Source organism: Conger conger, chromosome 13 (genome assembly GCF_963514075.1).
Source record: "Conger conger chromosome 13, fConCon1.1, whole genome shotgun sequence".
Taxonomy (NCBI): Eukaryota; Metazoa; Chordata; class Actinopteri; order Anguilliformes; family Congridae; genus Conger; species Conger conger.
This window is the reverse complement of record NC_083772.1, coordinates 27417103-27433660: the sequence shown is the minus strand read 5'-3', so window position 1 is coordinate 27433660 and position 16558 is coordinate 27417103. Positions and strand designations below refer to the sequence as shown.

Genomic DNA, 16558 nt, shown 5'->3' with positions numbered 1-16558 from the left:
TTTGTGCAGTAAAATAGGCACTGTTTAACTTTTAGTAGAATTGAATCACTCTCTGCAATTGTAACTGTAATCACCAAACTAATTAAAATAATTCTGCCCTGACCAAGCCAGGGGAGCGCCACCCCAGTGGTGCCCAGCAGTATTCTTCAGAAGGGTTAAAGACCGGCACAATGTGACTGAAAGCACTGGTCTCCAGAGTGTCAGGACTGTGTACTCTATAAAAGCGTGATGTGGATGCCAGGCAGTGAATTGGGGGAAGTCTGTGGCAGAGATGAGGCCTGTGCTCTCTTTGTGTCTGAACCTAGCCCTGGCCTGCGCCTCTGCTGCTCCTCAGACAGCCTGCCGACTACGGGAGCGCTTCAGTCTGAATGGGATGTACCGCAAGGGGGACGTGATTCTTGGGGGGCTGTTTGAGATGCACTTCCTGACAGTGTTCCCTGAGCTGTCTTTCACAGCCGAGCCAGACCAGCCGAGATGTGAGAGGTGAGTTGCTCTGCTCCCAAACATCAGACAACCAGCAGGGATGTGATTCTTCTTAATGTACTTTCAGACCCAAATCGCTGACCCATGTGAATAGTTTTTTAATAATAATTTTTAGGCCTAATAATTTATAATAATACTAATAATATGAATTTGTGTAAATAAACTGCATAGTAGCTGAAGAACGTGAAGTATCATCAAGAAAACCTGTTCTCTCCAGACCCCTTTTCAGTACCAAATTGGTTAAGGCACATTAAAAGAGCACATTGCATTTAACATTTAGCACATTGCTTCATTAATGTGCAATTAATTAAGTACAGTGTAACATGAATTTACTCAATTAACAAGCTAGCTAACGTTAATGCAGTGGGGATACATTATTGCTAGCTAACGTTCGCAGTACCCTTGCTTAGAAACCAATAAACTACTGTTCAGCGGAAGAATACATTTACCATAAAACATAGTTCCATAAAAATACATTAATTTATAGTTTGTCTTGTCTTTCCTTCGTGAAATTTTGAAAGATAAATGTGGTATAAAACTGTTGTATAAAAGCGTTGTGGAACCTGTGGTATATCGTGGATATTATAACAGCTAGTGGGGTGGTTAGGCACGATGCAAGCGGAGTTCTCATTCCATAATGCTTAAATTAATTCCATAGAATTGTGGGAAATGAGTTTAAAAAGTGTTAATATTTTCAGATTTGACTCATCAACACACCCAACCCCAGAACAAATCTACGCAATATAATCCAGTTCTATGAGACAACATACTTTCCATTTGTTTCTGCTTGTTTGTGAAATATCTGCATGAATACTACATAATTAACAGTTTATTCCATTAATACAATTATTGTATTTTACATATTTGTGACATAATTTAGATAATTTAAAGTAACAGAAAAATCTTCATCGTCCAGTTTCCACCTCTCTTATTTCAGGCTTAATTTTTGAGGGTTCTAGGCAGCGCAAACAATGGTCTTTGCAATTGAGAAAATCAACAACAATCCCAACCTGCTGCCCAAAATCACCCAGGGATTCCATCTCTATGATAGCTGTTTGAAGCTTGCCATCGCGTTCCGTGCAGCCACAGCACTGGTCAGTGGGACAGAGGAGACCTTTTCTGACCTGAGATGCACAGGGTCACCCCCGGTTCTGGGCATCGTGGGTGATCCAGGCTCAACCCACTCCATTGCCATCTCCAGTGTGCTGGGCCTGTTCCGTGTTCCCATGGTACTGTATGATGGAGGACCAATCCTGGTCCACAATCCAGCTGCCCTTTTTAGCTCTCTGTATCACACATGATGGGGGTATTGAATATAATCATGATGGCACTTTGTCGTTCAATTTGTGTATAGCTGTCTAGACTCTGTAATATCCGTCATGAATATGTGTATTTGTGAAACTGTATCAGGGTCAAATGAATAGGATTCTCCTATTCATTCATTTCATTTGAATTACAGTTCCCTTCAGATTAATTATCATTTTGCCATCCAATGAAATGTAACTGGCCTGCCCGTGACCTTCTCATCATGTCTCTGGTCACTGTGTAAGGGATAGATGCTTTATTGCTTCCTATGATAAAGGAGTATGCCACAAAATGGAGGTGTTTGAGGAGGTGCTTCTCAATACTCTTAGTGCCTCAATATCTTTTATCTTCCCTCAGGTGAGTTACTTTGCCACATGTTCCTGCCTGAGTGACAGGCAGCAGTATCCCTCCTTCTTCAGAACCATTCCCAGTGATGCCTTCCAGGCCAGAGCCATGGTGCAGATCCTGGAGCGCTACGGCTGGAAGTGGGTGGGCCTCCTGTTCAGCGATGATGATTATGGGGTGCACGCAGCCCAATCCTTTCACCAGGAGGTCAGCCGTTTTGGATGTGTGGCCTTCTCTGAGCGGCTGCCCCATGACAATGACCGGGCCAAGGTCCAGCAGATCGTAGGCATCATCCGCCGCTCCACAGCAAGGGTGGTGGTGGCATTCTCTCCACTGGCATACCTATTTCCCCTCACTGAGGAGATAGCCCTGCAGAACCTGCCTGAGCGGCAGTGGATCGCTAGCGAGGCCTGGACCACCGCAGCCATCTTCCATACGCGCCAGCTGCTGCCCTTTTTGGGCGGGACCCTGGGCATCGCCATCCATAGGGGAGATATCCCAGGGCTCCAGGACTTCCTGCTTAGTCTTCGCCCTGACTTTGATCCTGGCAACAACATGGTGAGCATATTCTGGGAGGAGATGTTCAGCTGTAAGTTCAAGGCAGACTCCCTGGACAAGGTGTGCACAGGACAGGAGAGTCTGGAGGGCACGGAGTCAGCATACAGTGACGTGTCAGCACTCAGGCACTCTTACAACGTTTACAAAGCGGTTTACGCCCTGGCACATGCCCTGGATGATCTACTGGGGTGCAAGCCTGGGACAGGGCCATTCCCAGGACATTCCTGTGCAGAACTACACACTCTGCAACCCTGGCAGGTGAAGTGGTCATTTCTAATATGATGTACAGCACCTTGCATCTGATGATGGTTGTTTTCCCTCCATCAGCATGTGGCAACATTATGCTCACGGCTTTTTAACATCTGTGTAATGTTCCATCTATCTATTCCATCTGTTTGTTAGTAAGTGTCCAGGCAGAGGGTCAATACACCAGCAAACAGAGATAGCAGGGATAATTCCACTCCTTCGGCCTCTCCCTGCAATACTCTCCTCCAACCCACAAGGCAGGCAATGTCCTAGACCTTGTCTTTGTGAGGAACTGCTCATGCTCCGATTTCATGGTTACCCCTCTGCATACATCTGATCACCACTTCATCTCATTCTCCCTCCCTCTTCCTCTCTATCCTCCTCCCCCTCCTCCCACCCACACTTCCTCAGCCTCCACTTCCTAACCTCCACTCCCTCTCACCCTCTTCCTTTGCCACCACTGTCACCGCCTCACTCCCGTCTCTCGAATCCTTCTCCAAACTCCCCACTGACTCTGCATCTGCCACCCTCCTTTCATCTCTCTCCTCCGCCTTTGACTCTCTCTGTCCCCCTGTCTCAAAGCCACCTCGCACATCCCCTCCCAGTCCTTGGATCTCTGACACCCTCCGTACCTCCAGGGCCAGCCTCCGTGCAGCGGAGAGGAAGTGGGGAAAATCCAGAGACCCTTCAGACCTCACAACCTCACCAGTCACTCCTGGCGGCATTCTCTTCCGCTGTCTCTGCTGCCAAAGTAAAATACAATCAAACACAAATTCAGAACTTCTAACCCCCAGAAACTGTACTCCATTTTCTCAGCACACCGCCTCCTCCACCTCAGTCCTCCTTTGCTGCTGATAACTTTGCTGATTTTTTCGATGAGAAGGTCACAGACATCCGCAGATCCTTTACAACCACCGCCCCCCTCTCTGTGCCCTTCCCCCCTCTAGGCCCATCCCTTCCTTTTCCATTTTCCTGCCCTTACAGACTCTGATGTTTCTCAACTCCTGCTCTCCCACCACCCTACAACCTGTGCCCTTGACCCTATAAAATTTCTAAAGCAGGAAAATCTTTGGGAACTGACAGAATCCAGGCGATTCTCGATTTTCCTAAACTCCAAAGGTTATTGTAGACAGTGGATCCCTGACTACTTGGCCCACGGCCCAAATCTCTCTGCTAATGATAAAGTAAAACTGTAAATATTTTCACTGACAGCAAATATGCTTTTCGGGGTAGTGCGATTTCAGAACACTTTGGGAACACACGTCTTACTTCCTCAGGAAAAGCTATTCAATATGGACATTTGGTGCATTGCCTCCTAGAGGCCATTCTTTTGCCTACATCTGTTGCAATATGTAAATTTACCGGTCACACAGGCCAGCCAAACGCTATCTCTCAAGGAAATTCTGCTGCGAAGGCCACTGCCTCAGCCTGTCCCAACATAACTCTCAGTCTGCCCACACAGGGACGGCACCTGCCTTTTGGAATGGCCACTCTGTACTACCAAGCCACCGTCCCCTGTCAAAATTATAGCCGAAATACAACGCAGAACCCTGGGTCTGCTTCAAAGGGAGCGGTAATTTAGATATGGGAACAACTACCCATTGTAATTTAGCCTTAAATGCCACCCAAATGCGGGAAATGACCAACACTAATTTAACTAAATGGACTGCTATCGCACTAGACATGTAATGGCAGTGTGGGGAAAATGCTTGGAACCGCCTGCCAGTTCACTGGGGGGAATATGTGCCCCTGTCACACCAGATTTCATAGTTCAAGCAAAAGCCAGAGGATCTAGGGAAACATAAAATAACACATAAAGGGAAGGAAGACAAACCAATCAGGGAAGATCACATCTGACTTCCCACACATGTGCATTTTCTGTGTTTGTGTGTATTTGAGTAGGCTGGGTAAGATTATTGACTTTATATTTCTCTTCTCAATTTCTGTATTAACTGTTGAATTCTAAGATAATAACCTACCTGCCTGTTAATAAATTATTACTTTTAACTTGCGTGATCTCCATGGCTCTAATTCATTTTATACCTTTTTCAGCAATAGTGCTAATCCTGGGAGCATATATTGAGTAATGGTGGCATATAAGGGAGAGTCAAGTGGAAGCACTCCGAGCGTCACACATGTTTAAAACCAAATTCTAAATTCCCGTTTAAAATGGAGTCAGATAACAAAAGTAAATTTGTTGGCCCTATTGTGGAGATTCATGGTCAGCCCGGACCAGTAGAGAGCAGAAGGCAGAGTGGTACTACTGTCTTTGTAACGTAGTTTATTTAATGGCTGATCTAGTCTCTCTACATAGCAGTCACTAATATTTAACCCAATTAACATTCTTTCAGCAACACCAGAAGGACAAGCATGCAGACACCTATGCCTGCGCTAAATTCCGTCTTTGCGTACACATATCCCCCAGGCTCAAAGAAACCCGGACAGTCCTAGGAAAATGAATCCCGATTCTTGTGACGACAGACATTATTAATAATTTTATATATCAATAAATAATCTGTAGCCTCAAATAAAACAATAATATAATAATGCTATAATTATCGATAACTCCTGATCCTAAAAAGTGAATGTGACGATGATAAAAGGCACTGCTTCAATTATGATTATGAGTAAGTATTGTCATAAAACACAAAACCACACAAACAAGATGCAGCACATAGAGACACACATGAAGACTTACGGACGATGATGACTAAAACACAGGATGGGAAACAACCTCCTGACATTTGAAGGCCTTTTGATAGATTAGATGCACTGACACATAGAGGTAACAATAAATAAATAGGCCTGATTGCGACGGCTGAGTGATGTGCTAATAACCTCTCCTCAGGCTAACAATCCAACTGATGCCAACGGATTTGAAGATCACGGGACAAGAAATGATGTTATTCTCATATTTCACTTATGCTTATTTAAAAACTATGATTGATATATAAAATGATGAATGTAATTGATAGATGATGAATTTGGGGATGCTAAAATAATTAATAAAAGAGTGATAATGTTAAAGTTAACTCAAGAATGTGAGACCTAGTGGTCTCAAAGGGGGGAATGTTGAAGTTTGATCAAAATGCTCTTATTGAAAACCAGGAATGATGAAGTTTGATTTAAATACTTTCATTAAAACTGTGAAATGGTTAGAATAGAGAACATTAGAACTGTGTGTCTGTTAAAACACATTGAGCTGCAAAGTACAGTTTGTTTAATGAAAGTGCAGAGAACACTTAATCAGGTGTTTAAAAACCATGGCATTGGATACGGCCTGTTTTGACTAAGTGATGCAGGTCAAGCAATGTGGGTCTTTGCAGAGAAATGTTTTGAGTTAATGATCACAAGCCCAATTTGCCTGCATCATTATATAGGCGAAAGGTTAAGACAGCTCAGCTTTCATGGAGTGACAGAAAATATTAAGGCGGGTTAAGAGAGACAACATCATGTTATATGACAATTGATTGGTTAGCTATAATGCATAAAGACTAGGATACTTCCTACTGTTACTTTGGAATTCTCTGGTCTCTGGAAGCTCTAGAAGTTCTCTGGAGCACACACTCCCCAGATTAATCTGTTTTATTTTAAACTAAAGATTTGTAATGAGCAACTACTGACTCTGAATATTTCTTCAACATCATTGCTGTCAAAACATTTACATACTAAATATGAAGCGACATATCAGTTTCCCGAATCCACTGAAATATTTGTGAATGAACTAATGTGAGATGCTATGAACTGAGAATAGAACAGGGTTTTACAGAATAGCTACAGTATACAAGGTGTTCAGATGTCAGACACATCAGGATTCTTGGATTACAGTACATTTTAAAGATGTTTAGGCTACATTGATCCAATGTTGCTGGTTAAATATTCATAATACATGTGCTTGAACAAACTTACTGAGAAAGGAGTGTGGGGGTTGGACCCAAAATGCACAACTCAGACAAATATGTAAATAAAGTCCCGTCAGGGCTTTATTTAGGGATTGTCCAATGAATGTAGTCAAAAACAAGCAAAGTTCATACACAGTAAATCCAGCCAAACCCAAAGTACAGTACCGAGGGAGAAGGCAGTCTCGAAATCAGTACACCATGCAAAAAGTCCAGTAACCAGGAAAGCTGTCAGTGGGGCAGTAGTGCAGACGGATTGGTAGGCAGGTGCAGAGTCGAAGGTGGTGCAAGAGTCAAGACCAAAGTCCGCTCCGCAGGGCAAAAGCACAAAGACAGCAGGCAAGAGTTTGTGGTACAGGCAGGCAATGGTCAACAAAACAGAAGTCAATAGTGATGGTCAATAAACAGGCTTGGATCAAAACAGGTAGACAATTGCTTGGAAAACCGCTCAAGCATGCACTGAAAAACAGGAGGCAACAATTTCACAAAGACATGCCATGAACACTGAGCTATATGCAGGTGTAGATAGGTGCAGACAATTAGCTTGAGAGCAGCACGCGAATGGAAAATCAGGTGTGGAGTACTGACATGTTAACAAGATAATGAGTAATCATTAGTAATAAACCTATCCTGCCCTAGCGTAAGTAAATGAAGTAACGTAAGGTAAACATGAACACATGGTTAGTATTACCCAATCCTGATTGAGTGCTAGTAAATGAGTAAGAAGACGGGAAAATGGAAAAAGGTTTGCTAGTAAATGAGTAAGAAGACGGGAAAATGGAAAAAGGTTTGCGGACAAACACGAAAAAGTGTATGCTAATCAATGAATGGAACAACATAACATGAAACAAACATAAATCGTGACATAACAATTGTGACATGAATAAACTATATGACGTGACATGACAAGACAAGAAAGTACATCTTAACAAGACTAAACATGAAACGTAACATGACATGAAAATGAAATGTAACAAGAAATAAAACATAAAAATGAGCCGAGACTAGACTAATATAATACATGACGTGACAATAAAATAACTAAGACAATAACTAAACATGAAACATGAAACGTGACACTTACAAGCTATTTTATAGCTTTAAATGGGCTGACCACATGTAAGATCTGTGATTTTTAAAATAGTTTGGAGTCTGGGTAGGAAATAATAGCATGAGTAAATCTACTGGCTGAAAGGGGACCAGATTTACAAACTGGACAGGAAGTAGATTTACAGTTAAGAGGAACTAAACATCACACTGAAGGGTGCCCACAGCACAGTAGCCAACTGGAAAAGAACTAGAAAGGAAATTGGTGAGTCAGTTTTTTCAGCATAGATGAACAGAAAAAAAAGACACAAAGAGAAATACCAAGTTCTAAAATGCACTAAAACCAGTGGAAATGATACCAAGGTCAATCTGTGAATCAATCACACATTAAATAGTCTCTTTACGCGCGCTCTCATGATCACGTGATCTGTATAATTATGTATATTTTTGTGTAACGTTAATTTGCACGGTAAATAACGTATTTTGATTTAAGGGAAATGTTTAGGCGGAGATAGTTGATCCTTGTTTAAAATGCATTTTGGTTTGATAAATGGTAGAAGCTTTATTCTGTGGGGAAATTAGGTAATTGTTTTCTAAGGAATAATTAAGCCTAGTGGGAGGGGCTATATGTTTAAACGGGGCTGCTGTTCCCCTATAATGGGAGTCTTGACTCAGTTACTGAGAAGGTAACATTGTTTAAATTGTTGGCTTTACGTGTGAGTTACTGAAGAACTCAAGTGGGTAAATGCCCTTTTTCCTTTGGAAACCCTTTTGTATCTAGAGTGTTTTGTTTTCTGTGTTTTTCCATCTTTTTGAACTTTTTCTTTGTAAATATTCACACTGTGTTGTCTTGGAGGCCGGCATAAATAAATCTCACTAAACCGAGATTTTCCGAGTACGCCTGAGTTTGAGCCTGAGATTTTTCGATTCCCAAGAGAACCCCGCCACACTCACACAACACCAATATCCTCACAGACATAGGGAGGAGATTGTCTGGTCCTCTCAGACTGCTGTGGCTTCAAGATGGCTATTATTTTAACACTTTAAACAGCTGTGTTTAAAGACAGGCCTGGTCTCCATTGGACTGATGGAGAGACTGAGAAGAGCTGCTGATGCTAGGTTAGCCTTTTTGTGTAAACCAGTGATCCTCAGTTATGATACACTCCCCTGTCATACAACCCCCCCCAGGTATTGTTCAAATATTGCTGTAGAAGTAAGCAAGAGGGAAGCAAATGCATAACGGTACAGTAGATGGCCCATAGGTGGTGCTACCAGCTTCCCATTCATTTCACTTATAAACATACTATACACTATATCATATAACAAAAAAGCGACAGTTAGAGAGGTGGATTAAGGTGTGATCACATGCTGTACATTTTGTGCAAGCTGGAGGCCAGGATGTCTAAGACCTGCACAGCAACCGGGTTCTTCACCGGTGAGGTGTGTTGGGCCGTGATGAAGGAGATCCAGACAGCAAAGAAGATGTGTGTGCTGAAGGTGATGAATATGGCCTCAATGAAATAATCTGCCATAGTGTTTATAACAATAACAGTCTTCTAATTTCATCAGGCCTTGGACATATTCAAGGCACCCGGTGCCAGGGGCTGCAAAGCATATGTTTTTGCATATATAGAGTTGGTTTCTCTGTCCAAAGGACATTCTCCCAGAAGGACTGCTTTGCCAACATGCATTTTGGCAAATTCTAGTCGGGCATGTTTGTGTTTCTCTCCTCAGACAACTCTCTCTCTTTCCTTCTCTTTTCCATGTTTAATGTGATACACAGTGATGTTGTGAGCTGCAGGTCCTGCTGCATGTGACTGCCATCTACAGGTGGCTCAGTAAATTGTGCCAGTTGAGGCCCTGTCCTCTGAACAGCAGAGGAAGGGACGCCACTGCATTCCTTTCCAAAACAGACAGTATGACCACACAGAAGACAAGTCATCTTTTACTTGATTTATGACTTATACCCTCCCTTTTGGTCCATTACATTTACCAAAGAATTATAATTTCCCGGTTGAAAATAATCAGGCATACTTGCTTACTTTTTGCTTCTATCAATACATTCTGCTGAATGCAATGATTTATGTAGGCTACCTTTAGGAAAAAAATATACTGAGTGTATCCAATGGCATTTAAAAAAATTATTACTGTTCATGGCTACCAAATAACATATTGATTCAAAAATTCATACCGATCTCCTAAGGTAAAATGTTAATTTTATTTGACAGAGATTACATCAGTCTGCTGGGAATGTGCTAATGATTCATTGTGTGCAATTGTAGCCAGTTTCATTCAGTAAACACAATATTTGTGTCGAGCAGAAACAGTTATGAAGGACACATTAATTAGGAATGGCAATTCATGTTTCAATATTGTACTACAAAGTGGAATTGTATTGATATGATGACCTAACAACGAAATGCAATAAAATATATTAAAGTAAAAAGGTATTGTCAATGTTGGTTTCGCACATAATGTTAAAGTAAAGTGGTGAGCCCATTCATGATCAGAATAAATTCATTAACAATATTATGAATTAATTTTCAACTAAACTTTCTCCGATTTTCTACCTGAGCAAGTCAGTGTAGAGCCACCCCAGTGGTGCCCAGCAGTATTCTTCAGAAGGGTTAAAGACCGGCACAATGTGACTGAAAGCACTGGTCTCCAGAGTGTCAGGGCTGTGTCCTCTATAAAAGCGTGATGTGGATGCCAGGCAGTGAATTGGGGGAGGTTTGTGGCAGAGATGAGGCCTGTGCTCTCTTTGTGTCTCAACCTGGCCCTGGCCTGGGCCTCTGCTGCTCCTCAGACAGCCTGCCGACTACGGGAGCGCTTCAGTCTGAATGGGATGTACCGCAAGGGGGACGTGATTCTTGGGGGGCTGTTTGAGGTGCACTTCCTGACAGTGTTCCCTGACCTGTCTTTAACAGCCGAGCCAGACCAGCTGAGATGTGAGAGGTGAGTCGTTCTGCTCCCAAATATCAGACAATTAGACAGACATGCACATACACACACACACACCCATACCCAAGCATACATGCAAATGCACAAATACATAGACAAACAAACTATAAACTATATATTTTGAACAGGACAAGTTTACACAATATCATGTACCGGTATTTTCCAAAAAATAAAACATTTGTTTCTGTTTGTTAGTGAAAAATCTGAATGCACACTACATAATTAACATTTTAAACCATGAATGAAATGATTAAGTTTTACATAATTGTCAGAATGTAGATAATAATGTACATTGAAGGAATAGACATTACAGTTTCCACGTCTACTATTTCAGACTAGATTTTCCAGGGTTCCAAGCAGCGCAAACCATGGTCTTTGCAATTGAGGAAATCAACAAAAATCCCAACCTACTGCCCAATATCACCCTGGGATTCCATCTCTATGATAACTGTGTGAAACTTGCCGTTGCGTTCCGTGCAGCCACAGCCCTGCTCAGTGGTACAGAGGAGTCCTTCTCTGACCTGAGATGCACAGGGTCACCCCCGGTTCTAGGCATCGTGGGTGATCCAAGCTCCACCCACTCCATCGCCATCTCCAGTGTGCTGGGCCTATTCCATGTTCCCATGGTACTGTATGATGGAGAACCAATCCTGGTCCACAGTCCAGCTGCCCTTTTTAGCTCTCTGTATCATACAGGAGGGTGGCTTTGAATTTAACCATAACGGCACTTTCTCATTACATTTGTGAATTCCAAAAGTAGCTGATGTATGACTGTCTAGACAATGTAATATCCATCTCATGAATGTGTGTGAAACTACATCTGTGTGAAATGAATGGGATTTTCCCCAAGAAATAAATTATAGTTCCCTTCAGAGTAAACTTCAAATGAACAGAGCAAAACTTTCCATTTTCATTTTTCCATCCAAAGTAGAATTATAATACATGATGCCTCTCTGTGGTATAAGATCACATATTTTTATTTATTAACACACTTTTCATCCAATTCATTATTTAAAAAATAATAATAATGCAGTAGGAAAACCAATAGTTTGATTCAAGCCACCATAATGCTTGAATCTGACATTTTAAGTTTTGATGCACAAGTTTAATTTCACCAGTGATGAATCACTTCTAGCTCTTTCCAATAGTTCGCAACTGAAATTAATTGATAAATTAACTCAGTTAAGCTTGGTTCTGTTTTATTAAGGTAGTTCAGGACGAGTGAAAGCAGTCATAACAAAATATAAGATTTTATGTGATGTGTAAACAGGAGTCCAGGAGGACTGACTCCTTTACTGCTTCGTTCTGCTTTGTATACAAGCGTACTATGGTAAAGGTGTATGCTATAAAATGGAGGTGTTTGAGGAGGTCTCTAAACTGTTAGTGCCTCAATATCTTTTGTCTTCCCCCAGGTGAGTTACTTTGCCACATGTGCCTGCCTGAGTGACAGGCAGCAGTATCCCTCCTTCTTCAGAACCATTCCCAGTGATGCCTTTCAGGTCAGAGCCATGGTGCAGATCCTGGAGCGCTACGGCTGGAAGTGGGTGGGCCTCCTGTTCAGCGATGATGATTATGGGGTGCACGCAGCCCAATCCTTTCACCAGGAGGTCAGCCGTTTTGGATGTGTGGCCTTCTCTGAGATGCTGCCCCATGACAATGACCGGGCCAAGATCCGGCAGATCGTAGGCATCATCCGCTGCTCCACGGCAAGGGTGGTGGTGGCATTCTCTCCGCCGGCATACCTATTGCCCCTCACTGAGGAGATAGCCCTGCAGAACCTGACTGAGCGGCAGTGGATCGCTAGTGAGGCCTGGGCCACTTCAAGCATCTTCCATACGAGACAGCTGTTGCCCTTTTTGGGCGGGGCCCTGGGTATTGCCATCCGCAGGGGAGATATCCCAGGGCTCCAGGACTTCCTGCTTAGTCTCCGCCCTGACTTTGATCCTGGCAACAACATGGTGAGCATGTTCTGGGAGGAGATGTTCAGCTGTAAGTTCAAGGCAGATTCCCTGGACAAGGTGTGCACAGGACAGGAGAGTCTGGAGGGCACAGAGTCAGCATACAGTGACGTGTCAGCGCTCAGGCACTCTTACAACGTTTACAAAGCAGTGTACGCCCTGGCACATGCCCTGGATGATCTACTGGGGTGCAAGCCTGGGACAGGGCCCTTCCCAGGACATTCCTGTGTAGAACTACACACTCTGCAACCCTGGCAGGTGAGGTGGTCATTTTTAGTATGATGTACAGCACCACATGTCTGATCATGGAAAATCTGATAATTTTGCATATGCATGAGCATGTGCTCATGTCTTTTTCTTTTAACAAACTCTCTTATATTTTTCTTATAAGTCCTCCTCTGTTTGCCCTCTGTATAGCTGGTGCCTTACCTGCAAAGGGTTAATTTTACCACCAGCTTCGGTGACCAAGTCTCCTTTGATAAAAATGGTGATGCCCTGGCCATCTACGATGTGATGAACTGGCAGAGGGCAGCAGACGGGACCATCAAGACTGTGACGGTCGGGGTGTTTGACGAATCTTCTCCTCCTGGACAGAAGCTCCTGCTGGAGGAAGAAAACATCTTCTGGAATTTTGAGTCGCATAATGTAAACTCCAATATACAAAATACAATTCCATACAAAAACGTCTGTTTAGGCAGCACATATATGTACTTATGGTCACATAAACTGCATTTGGTTTCATATTAAGTCCATACAATATCTGTGCATGTACTGATGAATAGAAATGTGCCATAAATATAAAGAATGGTGCTATTCTTATAAAGAAATTTTCCGCCAGCCCCCACACTCCATCTGCAGTGAGCCCTGCCCTCCAGGCACCAGGAGGGCGATAAGGAAGGGCGAGCCAGTCTGCTGCTTTGACTGCCTGCCCTGCGCAGATGGGGAGATCAGCAACCAGACAGGTCAGTCCATCCACACAGCAGAGAAGAAAATATTTCTCTGGCCATTTAATTTGCCAAAACTAACTTTTGACTAAAATCTAGTCTCAGTCTAATCATACATAGCCCCGGTGTAACTGCTGGATGTTTCTCTTTGGGAAATATATTTTCTGATATTAGAGTCTCACAGCTCAGAACTAACTCACATCTGAGGCCTCTCTCAAACACTAGAAACATGGATCTAGGTGTGTTATTAGTTTCAACTCCTCTGTCACAGATTCCCGCGAGTGCTACAGGTGTCCAGTGGACTTTTGGTCAAACCACCTCCGTGACCACTGTGTGCCCAAGGAAATCGAGTTTCTCTCCTTCCAGGAACCCCTGGGGATCTCCCTAATGACCATCTCGGTGTTGGGGGCATGCATCTGTGCAGTTACCCTTTCCGTGTTTGCCCGGCACAGGAACACACCGGTGGTGAAGGCCAACAACTCCGAGCTGAGTTTCCTGCTGCTGCTGTCACTCACACTGTGCTTCCTGTGCTCCTTGCTGTTCATTGGCCAGCCTCAACGGTGGACCTGCCAACTTAGGCATGCCGCGTTCGGGATCAGTTTCGCCCTCAGCATCTCCTGCATCCTGGTCAAGACCATCGTGGTGGTGATGGCTTTCAAGGCTGCACGGCCAGGTGGGAATGCGATGAAGTGGTTCGGCGTGCAGCAGCAGAGGGGCACTGTGCTGGCCTTCACTGTCATCCAGGCAGTCATCTGTGTGGTATGGCTGACCACTGCATCGCCTATGCCCTCCAAAAACACCCGCTCCCAGAAAGCTAAGATCATCTATGAGTGCGCAGTTGGGTCGATCGCCGGGTTCAGTGCCCTGCTCGGCTACATCGGTCTCCTGTCAGCCGTCAGCTTCCTGTTGGCCTTCCTGGCAAGGAATCTGCCAGACCATTTTAACGAGGCCAAGTTCATCACCTTCAGCATGCTCATCTTCTGTGCCGTCTGGATCGCCTTTGTCCCTGCCTATGTCAGCTCTCCAGGAAAGTATTCAGATGCAGTGGAGGTATTTGCCATCCTGGCCTCCAGTTTTGGGCTCCTGGGAGCAATATTTGCACCGAAATGCTTCATCATTCTGCTACATCCAGAGAAAAACACCAAGAAGGCCTTGATGGGCCGAGAGTCCGCAAAGAAGTAATATGATTATATCAAAGTTATGTATTAAAGTTATTCATCTATTTGTTTTAAATGTGGCTGAAATTATGTAAATTCAATGCCATAAATTTATCTTAATGTAAAAAATACATATTTGTGAAGGATTTCAATTGTGCAAAATTGCTTTTATTGGTGGAAATGAAACATTCAATGTGACCTGGTGAGTTTTCTGGCTCAAATGATTCATTCTTTCCAACGTATCTTGGCTATAGTAGGTGGAGGATCCTGAGCAGTGTGTATGAAGCCTTGTACAGTGTCGCTAAAGTGGGTTGGTCCTTTCAGACCACATCTCTTTATATTGAACTAAATGCAGTTTAATACCTGCACATCCACATACTATTGCTCAATCAGTAAAAACATACTCCCTCCCCGCCAAAAGATAATATTTCCCTTGTTAATACATTGCATCCGGAAAGTATTCACAGCGCTTAACTTTTCCCACATTGTTTTCCTCAAAATTCTACACACAACACCCCATAATGACAACATGAAAGAAGTTTTTGAAATTGTTGCAAATTTATTAAAAATAAAAAACTAAGAAGTCACATGTACATAAGTATTCACAGCCTTTGGTCAATACTTTGTTGATGCACCTTTGGCAGCAATTACAGCCTCAAGTCTTTTTGAATATGATGCCACAAGCTTGGCACACCTATCTTTGGGCAGGTTTGCCCATTCCTCTTTGCAGCACCTCTCAAGCTCCATCAGGTTGGATGGGAAGCGTCGGTGCACAGCCATTTTCAGATCTCTCCAGAGATGTTCAATCAGAGTCTGGGCTCTGACTGGGCCACTCAAGGACATTCACAGAGTTTTCCTGAAGCCACTCCTTTGATATCTTGGCTGTGTGCTTAGGGTCGTTGTCCTGCTGAAAGATGAACCGTCACCCCAGTCTGAGGTCAAGAGCGCTCTAGAGCAGGTTTTCATCCAAGATGTCTCTGTACATTGCTGCATTCATCTTTCCCTCAATCCTGACTAGTCTCCCAGTTCCTGCCGCTGAAAAACATCCCCACAGCATGATGCTGCCACCACCATGCTTCACTGTAGGGATGGTATTGGCCAGGTGATGAGCGGTGCCTGGTTTCCTCCAAACATGACGCCTGGCATTCACGCCAAAGAGTTCAATCTTTGTCTCATCAGACCAGAGAATTTTGTTTCTCATGGTCTTAGAGTCCTTCAGGTGCCTTTTGGCAAACTCCAGGCGGGCTGCCATGTGCCTTTTACTAAGGAGTGGCTTCCGTCTGGCCACTCTACCATACAGGCCTGATTAGTGGATTGCTGCAGAGATGGTTGTCCTTCTGGAAGGTTCTCCTCTCTCCACAGAGGAACGCTGGAGCTCTGACAGAGTGACCATCGGGTTCTTGGTCACCTCCCTGACTAAGGCCCTTCTCCCCCGATTGCTCAGTTTAGATGGGCGGCCAGCTCTAGGAAGAGTCCTGGTGGTTCCGAACTTCTTCCATTTACGGATGATGGAGGCCACTGTGCTCATTGGGACCTTCAAAGCAGCAAAAAACTTTCTGTACCCTTCCCCAGATTTATGCCTCGAGACAATCCTGTCTCGGTGGTCTACAGACAATTCCTTTGACTTCATGCTTGGTTTGTGCTCCGACATGCAC

At 43.6% G+C, this 16558-nt stretch overlaps 1 pseudogene; it reads left to right on the top strand.

The window, feature by feature from the left end:
• Positions 1-271: 271 nt before the first annotated feature.
• On the top strand, positions 272-14928 carry LOC133107483 (extracellular calcium-sensing receptor-like; annotated as a pseudogene).
• The last annotated feature ends 1630 nt before the right edge of the window (positions 14929-16558 follow it).